A 16,509-nucleotide genomic window follows, 5' to 3' on the forward strand; every position below is an offset into this window, starting at 1 on the left:
GAGGGGCAAAAAGAGAGAGAGAATATCAAGCAGGATCCATGCTGAGCCCACTGGGGCTTGATCTCATGACCCTGGGAGCCTGACCTGACCTAAAATCAAGAGTCAGAAGCTCAACCAACTGAGCCATCCAGACACCCCTGGAGAAGACATATTTGTATACAAAATACTATTTATTATAGTTGCAATTAAGTTTATAAAATGATCATGAAATAATAGAGAATTTGTGATATCTGGATATGCTATAAAAATTAAGAGCTCAATATATTCTGGTTTCTCTTCAAATTGATTACATCTTTAACCTTTTACTAAAAATTTCCATTGAGAGGAACAATTCTATGTCTTAAATCAATTGTTTGAGGCTTCGTTTTACTAGGGCCAAATAAATAAATAAATAAATAGCCCAGGCATTAGAAGCTGATTGTCTGGATTCAAATTCCAACTCCACAACCTATTAACTGTATGATACTGTGAAAATCACTAAATATCTGTAAAATATGGTAATCATTATACTTAACCTTGGGGTCATTACTGAGATGAAATAAAATAATCAGAGGTCATCACTGTGCCTAGAACATAATAAGTGCTCAAGAAATGGTAGAATGTCAGCATTAGCTTCTACTTCTGGTATTGAAAATAAACAATAATATTTTCAATTTTCAACAAGAATACTGATTTCCTAAATACTCTATTGAAAATTTTTGAAAAGTTCTGCCTACATTGTAATCAACTTGCTTTATTTTATTGATTGCAATCATGCTTTATGCATCAGTCAATTATGGCTCAATAGCTACATGGCAGAACACTTCCAAACTGAGTGAATTAAAATAGCTGTCATTGGTTCTCTTTCATACATCTGCAGTTCACCTGTGCATCAGGTCATCTTGGCTAGACTTACCTGGGGGCCTTGCTTAACCTGGGGGGCAACTGGCCTTGGCTCCTCCCTCTGTGTTAGCCTCAGGTCTGCTCTGTGGGAGGACATTTTGAGCCCCAAGTTGAAGGGAAAGTTTTCCCAGGGCCAGGACAGAGTCACAAGGGCCCCACTGCACAAACATAGTTTGAACATTAATTTGAATTACATTTGTTAGTATCCCCTGGCTAATGCCAGCCATATGGCCAAACCAACATAACAGGGCAAGGAAGCACACTTCTATGAAGGTGAGAAGAACAATGGTATATTTAAACAGTGTTCTAATCTGCTGTACTCTCTTAATTTGAAAACTATATAATGGATCAATTAAAATGTGAACACTTAGAAAATATGTGTTTATAGCTATTAATATTCTAATATTAACCTCTAATTTTTAAATAATCATTATCTCATAAATGTTCCCTAAGTTTTTAATAATCAGGATTTCAGAAATGTTCACATCAGTCCTTCCAGGCAAATGAGATAAAATTGTGTACGTTTCCCCACAACATTTAGTAACTATTAGGACAGAAATCTTAGGATGTGTATTAGCCTGCTCAGGCTTCCATAACAAAACACCACAGCTAGGGGGACTTAAAAAACAAAGATTTCATTTTTCACAGTTCTGAAGCCTGGAGGTTCAAGATCAAGGGACTGGCAGAGTTGGTTTCTTCTGGGGCTTCCCTTCTTGGCTTGCAAATGGCCACCTTCATGCTGTGGCTTGACACGGGCATCCCTGTGTGCGCATGTCTAGTGTCTCTGTGTGCGTGCCCAGATTGCTTCTTCTTATACAGATACCAGTCATACTGGATTAAGGCCCACTGCAAAACAAAGGAAAACATAATGTCATTTTATTTTAATCATGTCTTTAAAGACCTTATCTCCAAACATAGTTAACATTCTGAGGTACTAGATGTTAGGCCTTAATTCAACACGTGAGCTTTGAGGAGACACAATTTAGCCCAAAACAGGATTTTTTTAAAGTGTTTTTTAGATGTTAGGCAACTCAAAATGCTTCTCCTTCAGGGAAAGGTATACATCCCAAGGGTCAGAGCAGTAGAGTGAGAAGAGCAGTGACGGTGCTGAGATTGAGCTTCAGAACTATGCTTCAGTCCAAATATGGGCACTAATTAGCAGAGTTGTGTGCACTCACAATCATATTTTTAAAAAGTATAACTAAATGCCACTAAATGATTTGGAAAAAATTGGGGGTGGGTTTCTTATTTGAGCACAGACATTTGTGTCTACTATTCATTAGAAGAAGATCTTGGGGCTACTGGGTGGGTCAGTCAGTTATGCGTCCAACTATTGATTTCGCTAGGGTCATGATCTCATGGTTCATGACATCAAGCCCCCTGATGGGCTCTGAGCTGACAGCACTGAACCTGCTTGAGTCTCTCTCTCTCTCTCTCTCTCTGCCCCTTCCTCTCTCATGCTCTCTCTCTCTCTCTCAAAATAAAAAAACAATCTTAAAATAAATAAGATCTTAATAATTAGGGAAGTTACTTAAATGGCTTTTTGGGGACAGGCCATTTACACTACCAATAATTGTTTTCAAGGTTTATTAATCTAATTTTTCCTAGCTTCCAAAGATTGGACAGCATGATCAGTGGTTGCAATTTTTTAAACAAAAGGAATAAACACAAAGTACAATAGTATTGCTTTCAGGTTTTTTCATTCTTAGGGTAATATTACTTAGGTTTTTTCATTCTTACTTAGGTAATATTTATTTTTTCTTTTTGAGCTTAGTTTCACTTATTATTCCTTTGCTGAATTTAATGTTTTAAATGTGTAACTGATTCAGTTTGTGTTCAGACAGTGATCTCTATGACCAAGGCAAAATGTCCCATGATGCAGTGTATGTCCAGCTTTCTGTCATTTTTAATTTCTCCCAATATTTTGCATGTTTTCAAATTTAACCACTGTATTAAACCTGTGGGTTTTCCTCTCTCATTTGCTTTTTCTGAATGGAAAAATGGCTTTCCAAACCTTTCCTGAACACAGGACACATGTCTACCTTCCTCCATCCTTCCTTCTTTCCTCCCTTCCTTTTTCTCTCTCCCTTTCTCTCTGGTTCTTTCTTCCTTATTTTCTGACTCTATACACTGTAACAGACAAATCAAGAGGCCTGTGAAATATCAGGAAGAAGATAAGGGAATAAATAAATTTGAGATCAGAAATTAGATGTTAATAATATTACTTATTGAGATTACTAAAGAATTAAATAAGTATGGCACAACTTTCTTCTTTTGTTATAATCCTATCTGAAAGGAAACATTGAAAGGAACATTCTTGTAAAGCCAGTTCAATGAAATATTTTAGATATTTAGGAGTCAACATTAAATATTTTAGCAAATGATTTAAAATATGCTTCACCTAAAGAAACCCTGGTTTTAAAGATTCTTTTGGGAAATTATAATAATAAACCATACATTTTTTTTTCTCTCTCCTGGAGGGATTTCTTATTAGAGTTTAGGAAGTCAAATCTTAAGCTGTAAAATAAAATATGCCAAGCTTTGTAGGATATTTTCTCTTAGGGATAATAAATTATAAGTGTGGTCTCCTCATGTACTACATATTCTCTTCTCAGCGTTATATCATCCATTCAAAACAAAGCAAAACTGAAACTGCAGGGAAAGAAAAGGAGTGTGTGTAGATATACATTTATTTAGCACCCATTGAGACATAAAGACCCTAAATGCTAATTTTTTGCTCAGTTGTCATGTCTACCAAGTGCCTGGTATATATGTTGGGCCTTAGTTGATTATTGAAGGATCAATTGTCAGTCTGAAACTCCTGTTTCTACTCTTCCATTAACAATGGCTCTGCTATGTCTAAGACTCTACAGATTTGTAACTCAGAAAGTATTACGGGAAAAATTCAGATGAAGATACCATGAATCAATTCTACATACTTTCTTCTTTTTAGACTAAAACAAACATAAATAAAGGGGGAAAAAAAAGAAGGAAGAGATGCTAATTACACAGCCTGACACAAGTCATGTGGCTTTCCTGGGTCATTCCTACATAAGCAGTGATTTAGAAAGCCAGTGGTTTTTCATTTTGTTACTCCATTGCTCCTTAGGGTCTCCAAGCCATACTCTCAGTGATTCCCTACTTCAGGGTGACTGGAGAACCAAAGAGATCTGCTAGGCCCTTCAGGATGTTTTAAGGGCCAGGCCTGAAAGTAATATAATCCTTTCTCCAAAGTTTTCTTGGTGAGGTGTTAGTCATAGGGCCCAATTTTTTTGCAAGAGAATCTGATAAATGAAAAGCAGTACATCTTTTGGTACAGTCATAATCTCTGCCAGTTTGGTCAAGTAAGAAAGCAACAAAAGTGTGTAATGGAGATTGAGGTTAAGAAGATCAATAGTAAGTATTGATTAAATGCTTTAATATATCAATAGAGGCAGAAGTGATTAGCTTTAGGGCTAGGAAGAATCTGACATTCAACTAAACAAAATTCTTTATTATATAAATGAGGAAATTGATGTCCATTTATCCATTTCTTCTTTCTTCCATTTAGCATTCATTTGCTAAATGCTTTGTGTATGTGAGGCTATGCTCTCTGTTTATGTATTGGGAATGAGATAACATTTAAAGAAGTTCAGAGACTTTGGGGGAATATCTTGAATTAACAATGCACTAAATGCTGTATGTACAGGGTGCTGTGGGACGATAATAGTAAGAACACCACACTCTCCATGAAGATTAGGATTTGAGACCTTGGAACTAAAGAAGCGTGTTCATGCAGAGTCAGTAGGAAAATTCAGACCAACAAGTTTGGATTGGGCAGGGAGGACGACATACAGGCAAAGGAAAACACATTTTAAGGTATAGTGAAGTTTGAATAATCAGAGAAAGGCATATCTTTCAAAAAGGTCACTCTGAGTCAGGAAAAGTGATTTGATTAAGCTCCAGAACTCAGTTTGTTACCTGAAATTCAGTGCAGGTTTCTAGAATTCCAGCCCATTTCTCCTTCCTCTTTGGAAAGACATATACATGGGTAGGTTAAAGTCTTCAAATGTGAAACTGCTATATTTTCTGTGTTCCAGTTTTAACTGTGTAAATGAATTATTTGTTGACCCCTTAGATTCTCATCTAAAAAATGGGGGCATAGTAACAATGATTTCCTCATGTTTTTGTGAGATGTAAATGAAATACTGACAAAAAGTCACTTAAATAAGTTCTTGGTTTAGAATATGCATTCAATAAATGCTTGCATATATTAATATTATTACCTGTTTAAGTGTATAAGATACTAAGTATTTATGAGGCTTTAATGACTTAAAGACTAATTCACTGATTCATCAATTCCCTGAAGCTCATTACATGGATAGCTATAGCCAAAGTCATATTACACTGGATTATGTGGTTTATTGGTTAAAACAACTTTTCTGAATCCCACAGGTGCTTTGACAGTTTATCCAAATGATCAAAACATTGTAAGGCTATTGAGTACAAAGTACTATATTTGCCATAAATATCATGAGGTGGAACATTCCAAAAACATTTATTGAGATTTAAGTGTAGAGAATCAGTATCTTTTTCTTAGTAATCACGAGTTAAGGATATGTTAAAATCTATTATTTGGTTACACCAGGGTCTTCATCTATTATGGCAAAGAGGCTATTAAATAAGAGTCATGAGAGCCAATTCTAGAAGTGAAACAGTAATAGGACATCATCATATTACATTACAAGTTACAATTAATTCATAAGAAGTGGAAATCTGTAGGGAGAAGATGGTCCATAAAGCTAGACAAATTTGATTCTGAACTCTCTGCTATATGTGAGTTGTGTCCTCTTATGGTTGTTCCTTAGAGTTCTGTACTAATTTTCCCCATTTGAGGAATGGAACTAAAAATTCATTCCATATGATATTTTTGTTGAAATTAAATGACTGATTTCTACATTTGTTCTAGGTACATACATTTAACATTACGATATCTCTAAAATTAGCATCAGTTCTAGCATAGGTAGCATGCCGTAGTTTAACTGGTAATGTTTTTCTTTCTTAGGGACACGTGAATTAATGATGTGTCTTGCAATTGATGGATTTGCTGAAGTAAAAAATACACAGTTTACCCAAGTACTTAATGGTGACATCAGTTTTATTTTCCTTTTTTTTTTTCTGGTTTCTCCATGCCACAAATTATTCGTTCATATAGAAACATAACAAATAGAGTAAATGAGCATTCAGGAGAACTACCCAGATATTTAATACTAAGAATAAAATGTTAGAAAATTAAAAAAAAAAATTGGGGCGCCTGGGTGGCGCAGTCGGTTAAGCGTCCGACTTCAGCCAGGTCATGATCTCGCGGTCCAGGAGTTCGAGCCCCGCGTCGGGCTCTGGGCTGATGGCTCAGAGCCTGGAGCCTGTTTCTGATTCTGTGTCTCCCTCTCTCTCTGCCCCTCCCCCGTTCATGCTCTGTCTCTCTCTTGTCCCAAAAATAAATAAACGTTGAAAAAAAATTAAAAAAAAAAAGAAAATTAAAAAAAAATAGAAAACAGCAGATGTTTGGAGTTGAATTACGGAGACAAAAAGTCAGTTTGTATTATGTAATCATTTACATAAAGGAAATAGTAACAGATATCACTTTGAGGGATGTAACAGAAATGGTAACAGGTTAGTACTAAACACTCCTCGACCTTCTCAGGGAAGATTCATACGTGCTGCCACGAGTGGACTTAACTTCTTTTCTCAGCTGTGTGTGTGTGTGTGTGTGTGTGTGTGTGTGTGTGTGTGTGTGTGTGTGAGAGAGAGAGACACCATACATCTGTATGCCTAAATCGTATTTCCCAACACCCTACATATTGTATTCCCCATGATTTTAAGAGAATTCTTGAACCTATAAAGTAATTATACTATAAGGTGAAAAGTCACCTTTTAAAGTTAAAAGTAAAAGTGGGGGTGCCTGGGTTGTTTAGTCAGGTAAGCATTTGACTCTTGATTTTGGCTCAGATCACAATCTCGTGATTCATGAGATTAAGCCCTGTGTTGGGCTTTATACTGGCAGCATAGAGCATGCTTGGGATTCTCTCTCTCTCTCTCTCTCTCTCTCTCTCTCTCTCTCTCTCTCTCTCTCCCTCCCTCTCTCCCTCCCTCCCTCCCTCCCTCTTTCCCTCCCTCCCTCCCTCTTTGCTCCTCTCTCTCTCTCTCTCTTTCTCTCTCTCTGTCTCTCAAAATAAATAAACAACAACAAAAACTTTAAAGCTCATTGGATACTATAGTGGCATTATTTTTCCAACTCCATTAAAATGTTTTAATCAGAGAACATTTTATTTAAAGAAAATTTACTCAGAAGTCTAATATTTAACACAGTTGAAAGCAGAGCTACTCACAAAAAAGAGATGGCATGATCCAATGTCATCTTTCTGGTTCTTCCCTTACAACCTTTCTCCCAGGAGGCCCTCAGAGGGAGCTGGCTCTTTGCAACAGCCAGGACACAATTTGCAAACTACTGCCACAAAGTATGGGTGTGGAAAGTGTGAGACTGCATGCTAGCCTGTCGAGGTAGAACTCTGTATCGGAATTTGGGAACAAAGTGAGAACTGTTCTAATATTTTATTCTTTTTTTATGCTGATTTCATCTAGTTCTAATTTCAGTAAAGATTCAATTGCTGTATGCATTCCGAGAAAAGATAAGATGTGAAAATGTTTTAGAATATTGTGCCAGTTAAAAAAATTTTATTGATTACTCATTCTCTATAAACACAGATATACTCTATTTTGATAATTCAGAAGAATATATGTTGGCTTCACAGGTCAGTAACAAAATAAATAGCAAAGAACAAGAAAAATCATTCATTGTCAGACTATACTTTCATAAAGTTGATGATGCTAAAACTCTGCTCTTGAACTTAAGGATGGTATTAATTCTTTGAAGCCTTGAAGGCAATAACTATTTTACACTGAGTAGATAGTGATACTCTCTCTTAAGTGTTAGCTACCATTCCTCAATATCCAGGAAACTTTAAAAAAGTATGGCTTTATTTTAGTGGTGAGATGTCTTTGTAAACCAATAACCAATACACATTACACCCTAATAGAAAATAAACGTTTTTCCTGGATTTTTATTTTGTGTTGGTATATGCCATGCTACACACAATTAGTTCTTTTCCTTCTGTCTGCAATTCGGGATTACTAACAGAGTATCACTTTGTAACTTATCTTGTAGGAGTTTACTAACATTATTCAATATATACCTTTATGCATTATTCATTATTCAATATATAATGTGTAAAAGAACGTATTTCTACTTACGTTCTTACGTATTTTTACGTACTTACGTATTTTTACGTACTTACGTTATTTGTATAACGTACAAATAACATAAAAGAAACTGAATTGATCATGTGGTAGAAACTACACTAGTGACAGCCAGAATAATGAAAGTTTTTATAGTTTGTATAATACACATGATCCAGAAAGTTTTATGAAAGTCAAATGTAAAGTATTGATTTTCTTGAAAGTAGGGTTTGACCTATATTAAACAATACGGTGTGGTATACATATATAAATATAAGCATATATAAACATATATAAATAAATGTCAATAATTCAAAGCCATAAACACTATCTGGAGATATTCCAAATTAGAAAATTAATTTCATGTTACCTTCACATTTTAGAATAAAAGCATTTTTTTTCTTTTACTAAAATATATCTGACATAAAACTTGTGTAACATTCGATTTGATTTCTTTACATATTGTAATACAAATGTAGTTGCAGCATTAGCACTCAATCATGGCACACAATTATCATTTCTTTTTTTTTAGTGGGAATAATTCAGAACTAATCTCTTAGCAGGTTTGATTACTAGAATACAATACTATTGTCTGTATTCACTATACTGGACCTTAGATCTCCAGGATTCGTCTACTAGTTGCAAGTTTGTACCCTGAAACAACATCTCTCCTATTCTTCCACCCCCAAGCTCCTGGTAGCCATTTTGCTCTGTTTTTTACAAGTTTGGCTTTTTTAGATTCCGCACTTAACTGATACCATGCAGTATCTGTCTTTGTCTGATTTATCCCCCTTAGCATATGTCCTCAAGATCGTTCTATGCTTTCACAAAAGGCAGAATTTTCTTCTTCCTCATGGCTGAATAATATTACACACACATACACACACACACACACACACACACACACGTGCATTTTTTCATCCATTCGTACTTTGATAAACAGGTTGTTTCCATTTCTTGGCTATTGTGAAAAATGCTGCAATAGACATGGGAGTGCAGATATTCTTTGAGAGTGGTTTCACTTCCATCAGATTCCATCAGATATATATCTAGAAGTGGGACAGCTGAATTATATGGGAGGTATTCCTTTAATTTTCTTCATTATAGTAAAAGTAGACAAACATACACATGCATGTACACATATAGCCAAAGAAATACTTTTTCTTTTTTTTTAATTCTTAATCTTAGAAATTCCCAGATACATAATGATAGGTGGCTGTGGGTAATAGACTTAGTAATATGTTTCTATATTATATCAGTGAAAACTTATTTATAAAAATTATGCGAAATAAAAGTAACATCTTTATATTTAGTACTGTTGAATTGACTACCATTAAAATCAATAATTTAAGTATTCACATGCATATTTACATATAGATAAATAAGGCAGAGACACAAGAGAAAGGCATTAACAATTTAGAAAGAATAATTATGCATACACATACATATTCAGCAGGAATTTTTTAATGGATTTCAGAGTTTATAACTATAGTGATTATTTGGGGTTTTAAAAGAGGCATTGAAATAGAATATTACATAAGATAAAATCTATGAGGAAATATTTAGAGATCTCTCAAATCATGGTATATGATAAAGTTGCTTTCTTCTCTTTATATCTGGTGTACATTAGCAATGTGAATTCTCACTTGTTAAGCATAGATCTTTTTCCTTCTTTGTCCTCCGAACTACAAAACTTAAATACGACTGGTTTGATATGAACGTGTGGTCCTGTATTCCCAGGGATTTTTTTATTTACTTCTCTTACTATTTGAAATCTCTTAAAGAATTTAAATCTAAACAATATTTATTGTGGAATATGTTGCTCTAAAATTAGATGAGAATTTTTCAGACCTCAAAATGACAATTCCTTTATTTTTGGAAAAATGCTATGCCATTTAAAAAATCAACATAAAAAAAAGTCAACATGAATCAGTTCTAAATATTGTGTTACTTAAAGGCAATAGCTTCAAATACTATTTTCCTGGGGTGAAAAACAAGGCAGCTTTTTTCTGTCGTTAAGAAATTTATTGTCCCTATGTGCCATAAGCGATTCCTCTCTGATGCAACCACATTCTTTTTTTTTTTTAATAAAATGTCCACTTTAATATTTATCATACAAATTTTTCCTTACACTTACCTGAAAATTATAAGAAGACAATTTGTACATGTCACAATCATATTACTATCCATATAAGAACAATTACACATAATTGTTTACTCAACTATATCAGGATAATACACAAGATTTTTGTTTGTTTTAGACTTCTTAGTTAAAAGGAAACACCAAATAAGGAAAATGAGTTTCCAAAGATTAAGTTAATAACAATACAGATACACATTCTTGTGGAGAAGCTGACTTAAGGCACAACAGTCTTTGTTATACCTCATTTACTTTAGCTAAAAAAGTGTCAGTAGCAACTTCCTCTTCTTGGAATACATGTGAAGAGGTCATTAAAATGAATTATGTGGAATTTTCCTGAAGAGTGCAGAGAAACCTTAAGGGGTAGTATGCTGCCTACCTAAATCTTGACCAAGAATAACTACTTTATGTGTTTTCCAAGTAGTAGCTATTGATACATGGGTTTTGGGGGGTAAAAATGCACCACACTGACACCTGATGGTAGACTTCCAGCTTTCAGAACTTCCAGAAAATACATTTCTGTTGTTAAGACACCCAGCCTATGGTATTTTGTTATGGCAGCCTTAGCAGACTAAGACATACAGCATACTAGACAAAAAGTAGACTAACACAATAATTAAGACAATTATATGTTCAGTTAAGAACTTGCTATCCCCAGAGGAAGAGAGCACAATAGTGGTCAGTGGAGATTCCAGTGTCCCAGACTCAGCTAGAGGTGAGCATGGCGGAGCAGGAGCCCACAGCTGAGCAGCTAGTGCAAACTGTAGCCAAGAATGAGAAGGATGAGCACTGGGTCATCTATAAGCCAGCGGCCCAGAAGAGAATCCAGGAGATCCAGGAGCAGGACAAGATGATGAGAATCTGTGCAAGAACAAGGAGGCACTGTGGGGCTGTGTAGCTCTGTCTGCTGACCCTGCCATCCCCAAGGTTGTTGTGACCTGCCTGACCCTGGTGTGTAGCCTGGCCCTAGGCCCCCTGGACCTGGACCTGGAGAACTTTCAAGAAGCAGTCCTCTGTGTGGAAGTAGGGCATGGAATGCCAGATAAAAATCTCTTTCCCAATCAACTGGGAAATTATGTCCAGCATGAAGTACATCCAACACATGTAGAGAGAAGGCATCAAGGTTGACAAGACCAATACCTGGTGGGGAACTACAGGCCTAGGCAGAGGAGTACAAGTTCCAGTCCCCCGTGGAGAGGATGCCCAAGGGTAGGCTGGCTCGTGGCATCTACAATATCAAGTCCTGCTTCACAGACAATGACAAGACTGACCACCTGTTCTGGGAGTGGAATCTTACCATCAAAAAGGAACAGAAGGACTGAGCCCTGGCCCCTGGGCCGGGAGGCAGGCAGGCCTTTGACAGAAGGATGGACCTGTCTGATGTACCCCACCTCTCCCACCACCACTACCCATCCCACACCCTCACCAAAGTGCTGATGGGTCTGCCCCTGGCCAGCTCTAGCCATCCCTCCCGGCCCTGCCTGCAGGCTCCAGCTTCCTTGGTGGTCTGGCCTTGCTGCTTCTGCCTTTACTGGGTAGAGGGGAAGAGGGAGACTCTAGCTCATGCCTCCAACCTCCCCTGCTGTACCCCATCGGGGTCCACCACCCGTCCTAAGGCCCTGGCTTTTCCAAAGAAATCTGATGGGGTGCTTAGCCTTCTGTGCGCCTTTGCAGTTGCCTTGAATCTTGTTTCTTCTCTTTTCCTGGGGTGGGGGTGGGGGTGGGGAAGGATGCATGATTCGAGGCCTCTTGGGGACCAGCCACCTGTCTCTGGTCAGTTAGTCCATCGCTGCCAGTAACCGCCTAACTGTGATGTTTTCACGTGTGGAACGTGTGGTGTGGGGCCATCACTAACCTTTAACCCCTCCTTTCCACCCCCCCATGTCTGCATGAGCACATGGTCTCTCTCTCTCGATCCCTGCCCCATATGTAATCCCCGTGGCCCAGGTACGTGTGTGTAACAAGCCCCCTCCCCAGGCCAGGGCTGTGGGGAAGGCCCCAGGGGCTTGGGAAAAGCCAAATTGCCAAAACTGAAGTAGCCTCCCTTCCCATCTGGGAGGCCACGTGTCCTCATTCCTTTGCCTTCTTTGTCCCAGTGGGCAGCGCTGGAGCCTACGAGCCCCCGCCCCCGCCCCGCCCCCGGCCCCCCGGCCCCCGCCCCCGGCCCCCCGGCCTCCGCCCCCGCCCCCGGCCCCCGGCCCCCGCCCCCGCCCCCGCCCCCGCCCCTGCCCCTGCCCCGGCAGACAGCCCCCATCCAGTGAAGCCCGAAGCTGAGCCTTATTGTCTCATCTGCCGGCTTGGAACGTGTGCCTGCCCTGTCAGTGTTAATTGCCTCCATAAGTGCAGTCTCTGGGCCCCCCTGGCCTGCCACCTCTGCCCTCAGGCTTGAGTCTGTCTTCTCTGGCAGGGACTCCTCAGATCCAGCCAGGACAACTGTGGGACCAAGCAAGCACAGCCAGAGGCCTCCCCTGTGCCTCCCCTCTCCTTCCCACTTCTCCCCTCCCCGCTTCTTCCCTCCACTTGCCTCTACTTGTCTATAATGCTCAGGAGCCTGATCCTGCTTCTTTTCTGACCAAGAAATTACCCTGAAGGAAAAAGAGAAGAAGGAGGAGGAGGAGAGGAGGAGGAGGAGAGGAGGAGGAAAGAAAAAAAGGCCAGGGAAGGGGAAGGGAAGCAGGAGAAAGAAAAATAATTTACTTACTCTAACATCAGAATAATGGTTGTCCCAAATGTATGTTAAGTATATTTACACCAAAGAACTTATAACAGAACTAATTTAGATCAATGTAAACACACTCATGCATGCACACAGTTTTTTTTTCTTTTCCCAAATTTTTATTTCGAATCCAGTTATTTAACATACAGTGTAATATTAGTTTCAAGAGTAGAATTTAATGATTCATCTATTACATTAGAGCACCCAGTATTCATCACAAATGCCCTCCTTAATACCTATCACCTGCCCACTTTCCATCCAGTAGCCTTCAGTTTATTCTCTGTACATAAGAGTCTGTTTCTTGATTTCTTTCTCTCTTTTTTTTTTTATTCCCTCTGTGTTCATTTGTTTCTTAAAGTCAACAAGTGGGTGAAATCATATGGTATTTGTTTTTCTCTTGACTATTTCTCTTCCCATAATACTTTCTGACTAAATCCACTTTGTTACAAATGGCAAGAATTCGTACTTTTTGATGGCTGAGTAATATTGTGTGTGTGTGTGTGTGTGTGTGTGTGTGTGTGTGTGTACATATCTATACATACACATACATACCACATCTTGTTTATCTGACATTTGGACTTTTTCCATAAATTGGCTATTGTTGATAATGCCCCTATAAACGTTGGATGCATGTGTCACTCTGAATCAGTATTTTTTTTTACCCTTGGGGTAAATACCTGGTAGTGTAATTACTGGGCCATAGAGTAGTTCTATTTTTAACTTTTAGAACTTGGGGTGCCTGGGTGGCTGAGTAGGTTAAGCATCCAACTTTAGCTTAGGTGATTGTTTCATAGTTCTTAAGTTCGAGCCCCATACTGAGCTCTCTGCTGTCAGTGCACAGCCCGCTTTGGATCATCTGCCCCATGTCTCTCTGCCCCTCCCCTGCTTGCACTCTCTCTCAAAAATAAATAAACATTAAAAGAAGAAGGAGGAGGAGGAGGAGGAGGAGGAACTCCATCCTGTTTTCCAGAGGCACTGTACCAGGTTGCAATCCCACCAATAGTGTAAGAGAGTTCCTTTTAGTCTACGTCCTTGCCAATACTTGTTGCCTCCTGTGCTGTTATTTTAGCCCTTCTCGCAGGTGTAAGATGAGATCCCATTGTAGTTTTGATTTGTAGTTCCCTGATGATGAGTGATGTTGAGCTCTTCTCATGTGTCTGTTAGCCATCTCTAAGTCTTGTTCAGAAAAATAGCTATTCATGTCTTCTACCCATTTTTTAACTGGATATTTGATTTTTGGGGGGTATTGAGTTTAATAAGTTCTTTTTAGATCTTGGATACTAGTCCTTCATCAGACATGTCATTTTCAAATATATTCTCCCACTCTGTAGGTTGCCTTTTAGTTTTGTTGAGTGTTTTCTTTTGCTGTGCAGAAGCTTTTTATCTTGATGAAGTTCCAATAGTTGATATTTACTTTTGTTTACTTTGCCTCAGGGGACATATCTAGTAAGAAGTTACTACAAACTGTGTCAAAAAGGTTGCTGCCTGTGTTCTCTAGGATTGTGATGGTTTCCTGTCTCACACAGGAAAGACACTGGTCTTTCAACCAGTTAGAATTTATTTTTGTGTATGGTGTAAGAAAGTGTTCCAGTTTCATTCTTCTGCATGTTGCTGTCCAATATTCCCGGTACCATTTGTTGAAGAGACTTTTTTTCATTGGATATTCTTTCCTGCTTTGATGAAGATTAGTTGACCATATAGTGGTGGGTCCATTTCTTTTTTTTTTATTTTTTTTTAATATTTATTTTTGAGGGAGGGAGACAGTGCAAGCGGGGGAGGAGCAGAGAGAGAAGGGAGGGGGCACAAAATGGGAAGCAGGCTCCAGGCTTTGAGCTGTCAGCACAGAGCCTGATGAGGGGCTGGAACTCATGAGCCATGAAATCATGACCTGAGCTGAAGTTGGATGCTTAGCCATCTGAGACATCCCGAAGCCCTGTTGTGGGTTCATTTCTAGGTTTTCTATCCTGTTTTATTGATGTATGTTTTTGTGCTAGTACCATACTGTTTTTTGATCACTACAGCTTTGCAATAAAGCTAGAAAGTCTGGAATTGTTATGCCTCCAGGTTTGCTTTTCTTTTTCAAGATTTTTAAGATTGTTTTGACTATTTGGAGTCTTTTTTGGTTCCATACAAGTTGGATTGTTCTAGATCTGTGCAAATTGTTGGTGGTATTTTGATAGAGTTTGCTTTAAATGTGTAGAGTGCTTTGGGTAACAGACATTTTAATAGTATGTGTTCTTCCAATCCATGAGCATGGAATGTTTTCCCATTTGTTTGTGTTCTCTTCAATATCTTTCATAAGTGTTCTATGATTTTCAGAGTACAGATTTTTTACCCTTTGGTGGGTTTATTCCTAGGTATCTTATTATTTTTGGTGCAATTGTAAATGGAATCGATTCCTTGATTTCTCTTTCTGCTGATTTATTATTTGTGTACAGAAATGCAACAGATTTCTCTATGTTGATTTTGTATCTTATAATTTTGTTGAATTCATGTATTGGTCCTAGCAAATTTTTGGTGGAAAACTGGGGTTCTACATAGAGTACCGTGTTGTCTTCACATAGTGAACGTTTGACTTCCTTGCTGGTTTGGATGCCTTTTATTTCTTTTTGTTGTCTGATCGCTGAAGGTAGGACTTCCAGTACTATGTTAAATAACAATGGTGGAGTGTACATCCCTGTCTCATTCCTGACCATAGAAGGCAAGCTCTTGTTTTTTCCCCATTGAGGATGATATTAGCTGTGTGATTTCCCTGTATGGCCTTTATTATGTTGAAGTATGTTCCCTCTGTCCGTACTTTGTTGAGGGTTTTTATCATGAATTGAGGCTGTACTTTGCAAATGCTTTTTTTTTTTTGCATCTATTGGAAGGATCATATGGATCATATCCATATGATGAAGGATATGATGAAGGATAAAGTTCTTATCCTTCATTTTATTAACGTTGTGTATCACATTGATTGATTTGCGAATGTTGAACCATGCTTCCAGCCCAGTAATAAATCCCACTTGATCACAATGAACAGTTCTTTTAATGTACCATTGGATTCGATTTGCTAGTATTTTGTTGAGAAGTTTTGAATCCATGTTCATCAGAAATATTGGTCTCTAGTTCTATTTTTTAGTGGAGTCTTTGTTTTTGGAATCAGGGTAATGTTGGCCTCAATGAATTTGGAAGTCTCCTTACATTTCTATCTTTTGGAATAGTTTGGAACATATAGGTATTAACTCTTCTGTAAATGTTTGGTAGAATTCCCTTGTGAAACCATCTGGCCCTGGACTTTTGTTTGTTGCGAGATTTTTGATTGCTGGTTGCATTTCTTTACTGGTTATTGATCTGCTCAAATTTTCTATTTTTTACTGTTTCAATTTGGTATTTTATATGTTTCCAGAAATTTATCCATTTCTTCCAAGCTGTCCAGTTTGTTGGCCTATAATTTTTCATAATATTCTCTTTTAGTTGCTTATATTTCTGTGGTGTTGGTTGTTATTTTTCC

General features: G+C 38.0%; 1 non-coding gene and 1 pseudogene across 1 annotated transcript; both read left to right on the forward strand.

Moving 5' to 3' along the window:
• Positions 1-261: 261 nt before the first annotated feature.
• Positions 262-377, forward strand: LOC125164974 (U5 spliceosomal RNA). Its single transcript, XR_007151885.1, has one exon. It is a non-coding gene; the product is annotated as a U5 spliceosomal RNA (small nuclear RNA).
• Positions 378-11,018: 10,641 nt separating this feature from the next.
• Positions 11,019-11,619, forward strand: LOC125164506 (rho GDP-dissociation inhibitor 1-like; annotated as a pseudogene).
• Positions 11,620-16,509: the final 4,890 nt, after the last annotated feature.

Source organism: Prionailurus viverrinus, chromosome B1, assembly GCF_022837055.1.
Source record: "Prionailurus viverrinus isolate Anna chromosome B1, UM_Priviv_1.0, whole genome shotgun sequence".
In the NCBI taxonomy this organism is placed as follows: Eukaryota; Metazoa; Chordata; class Mammalia; order Carnivora; family Felidae; genus Prionailurus; species Prionailurus viverrinus.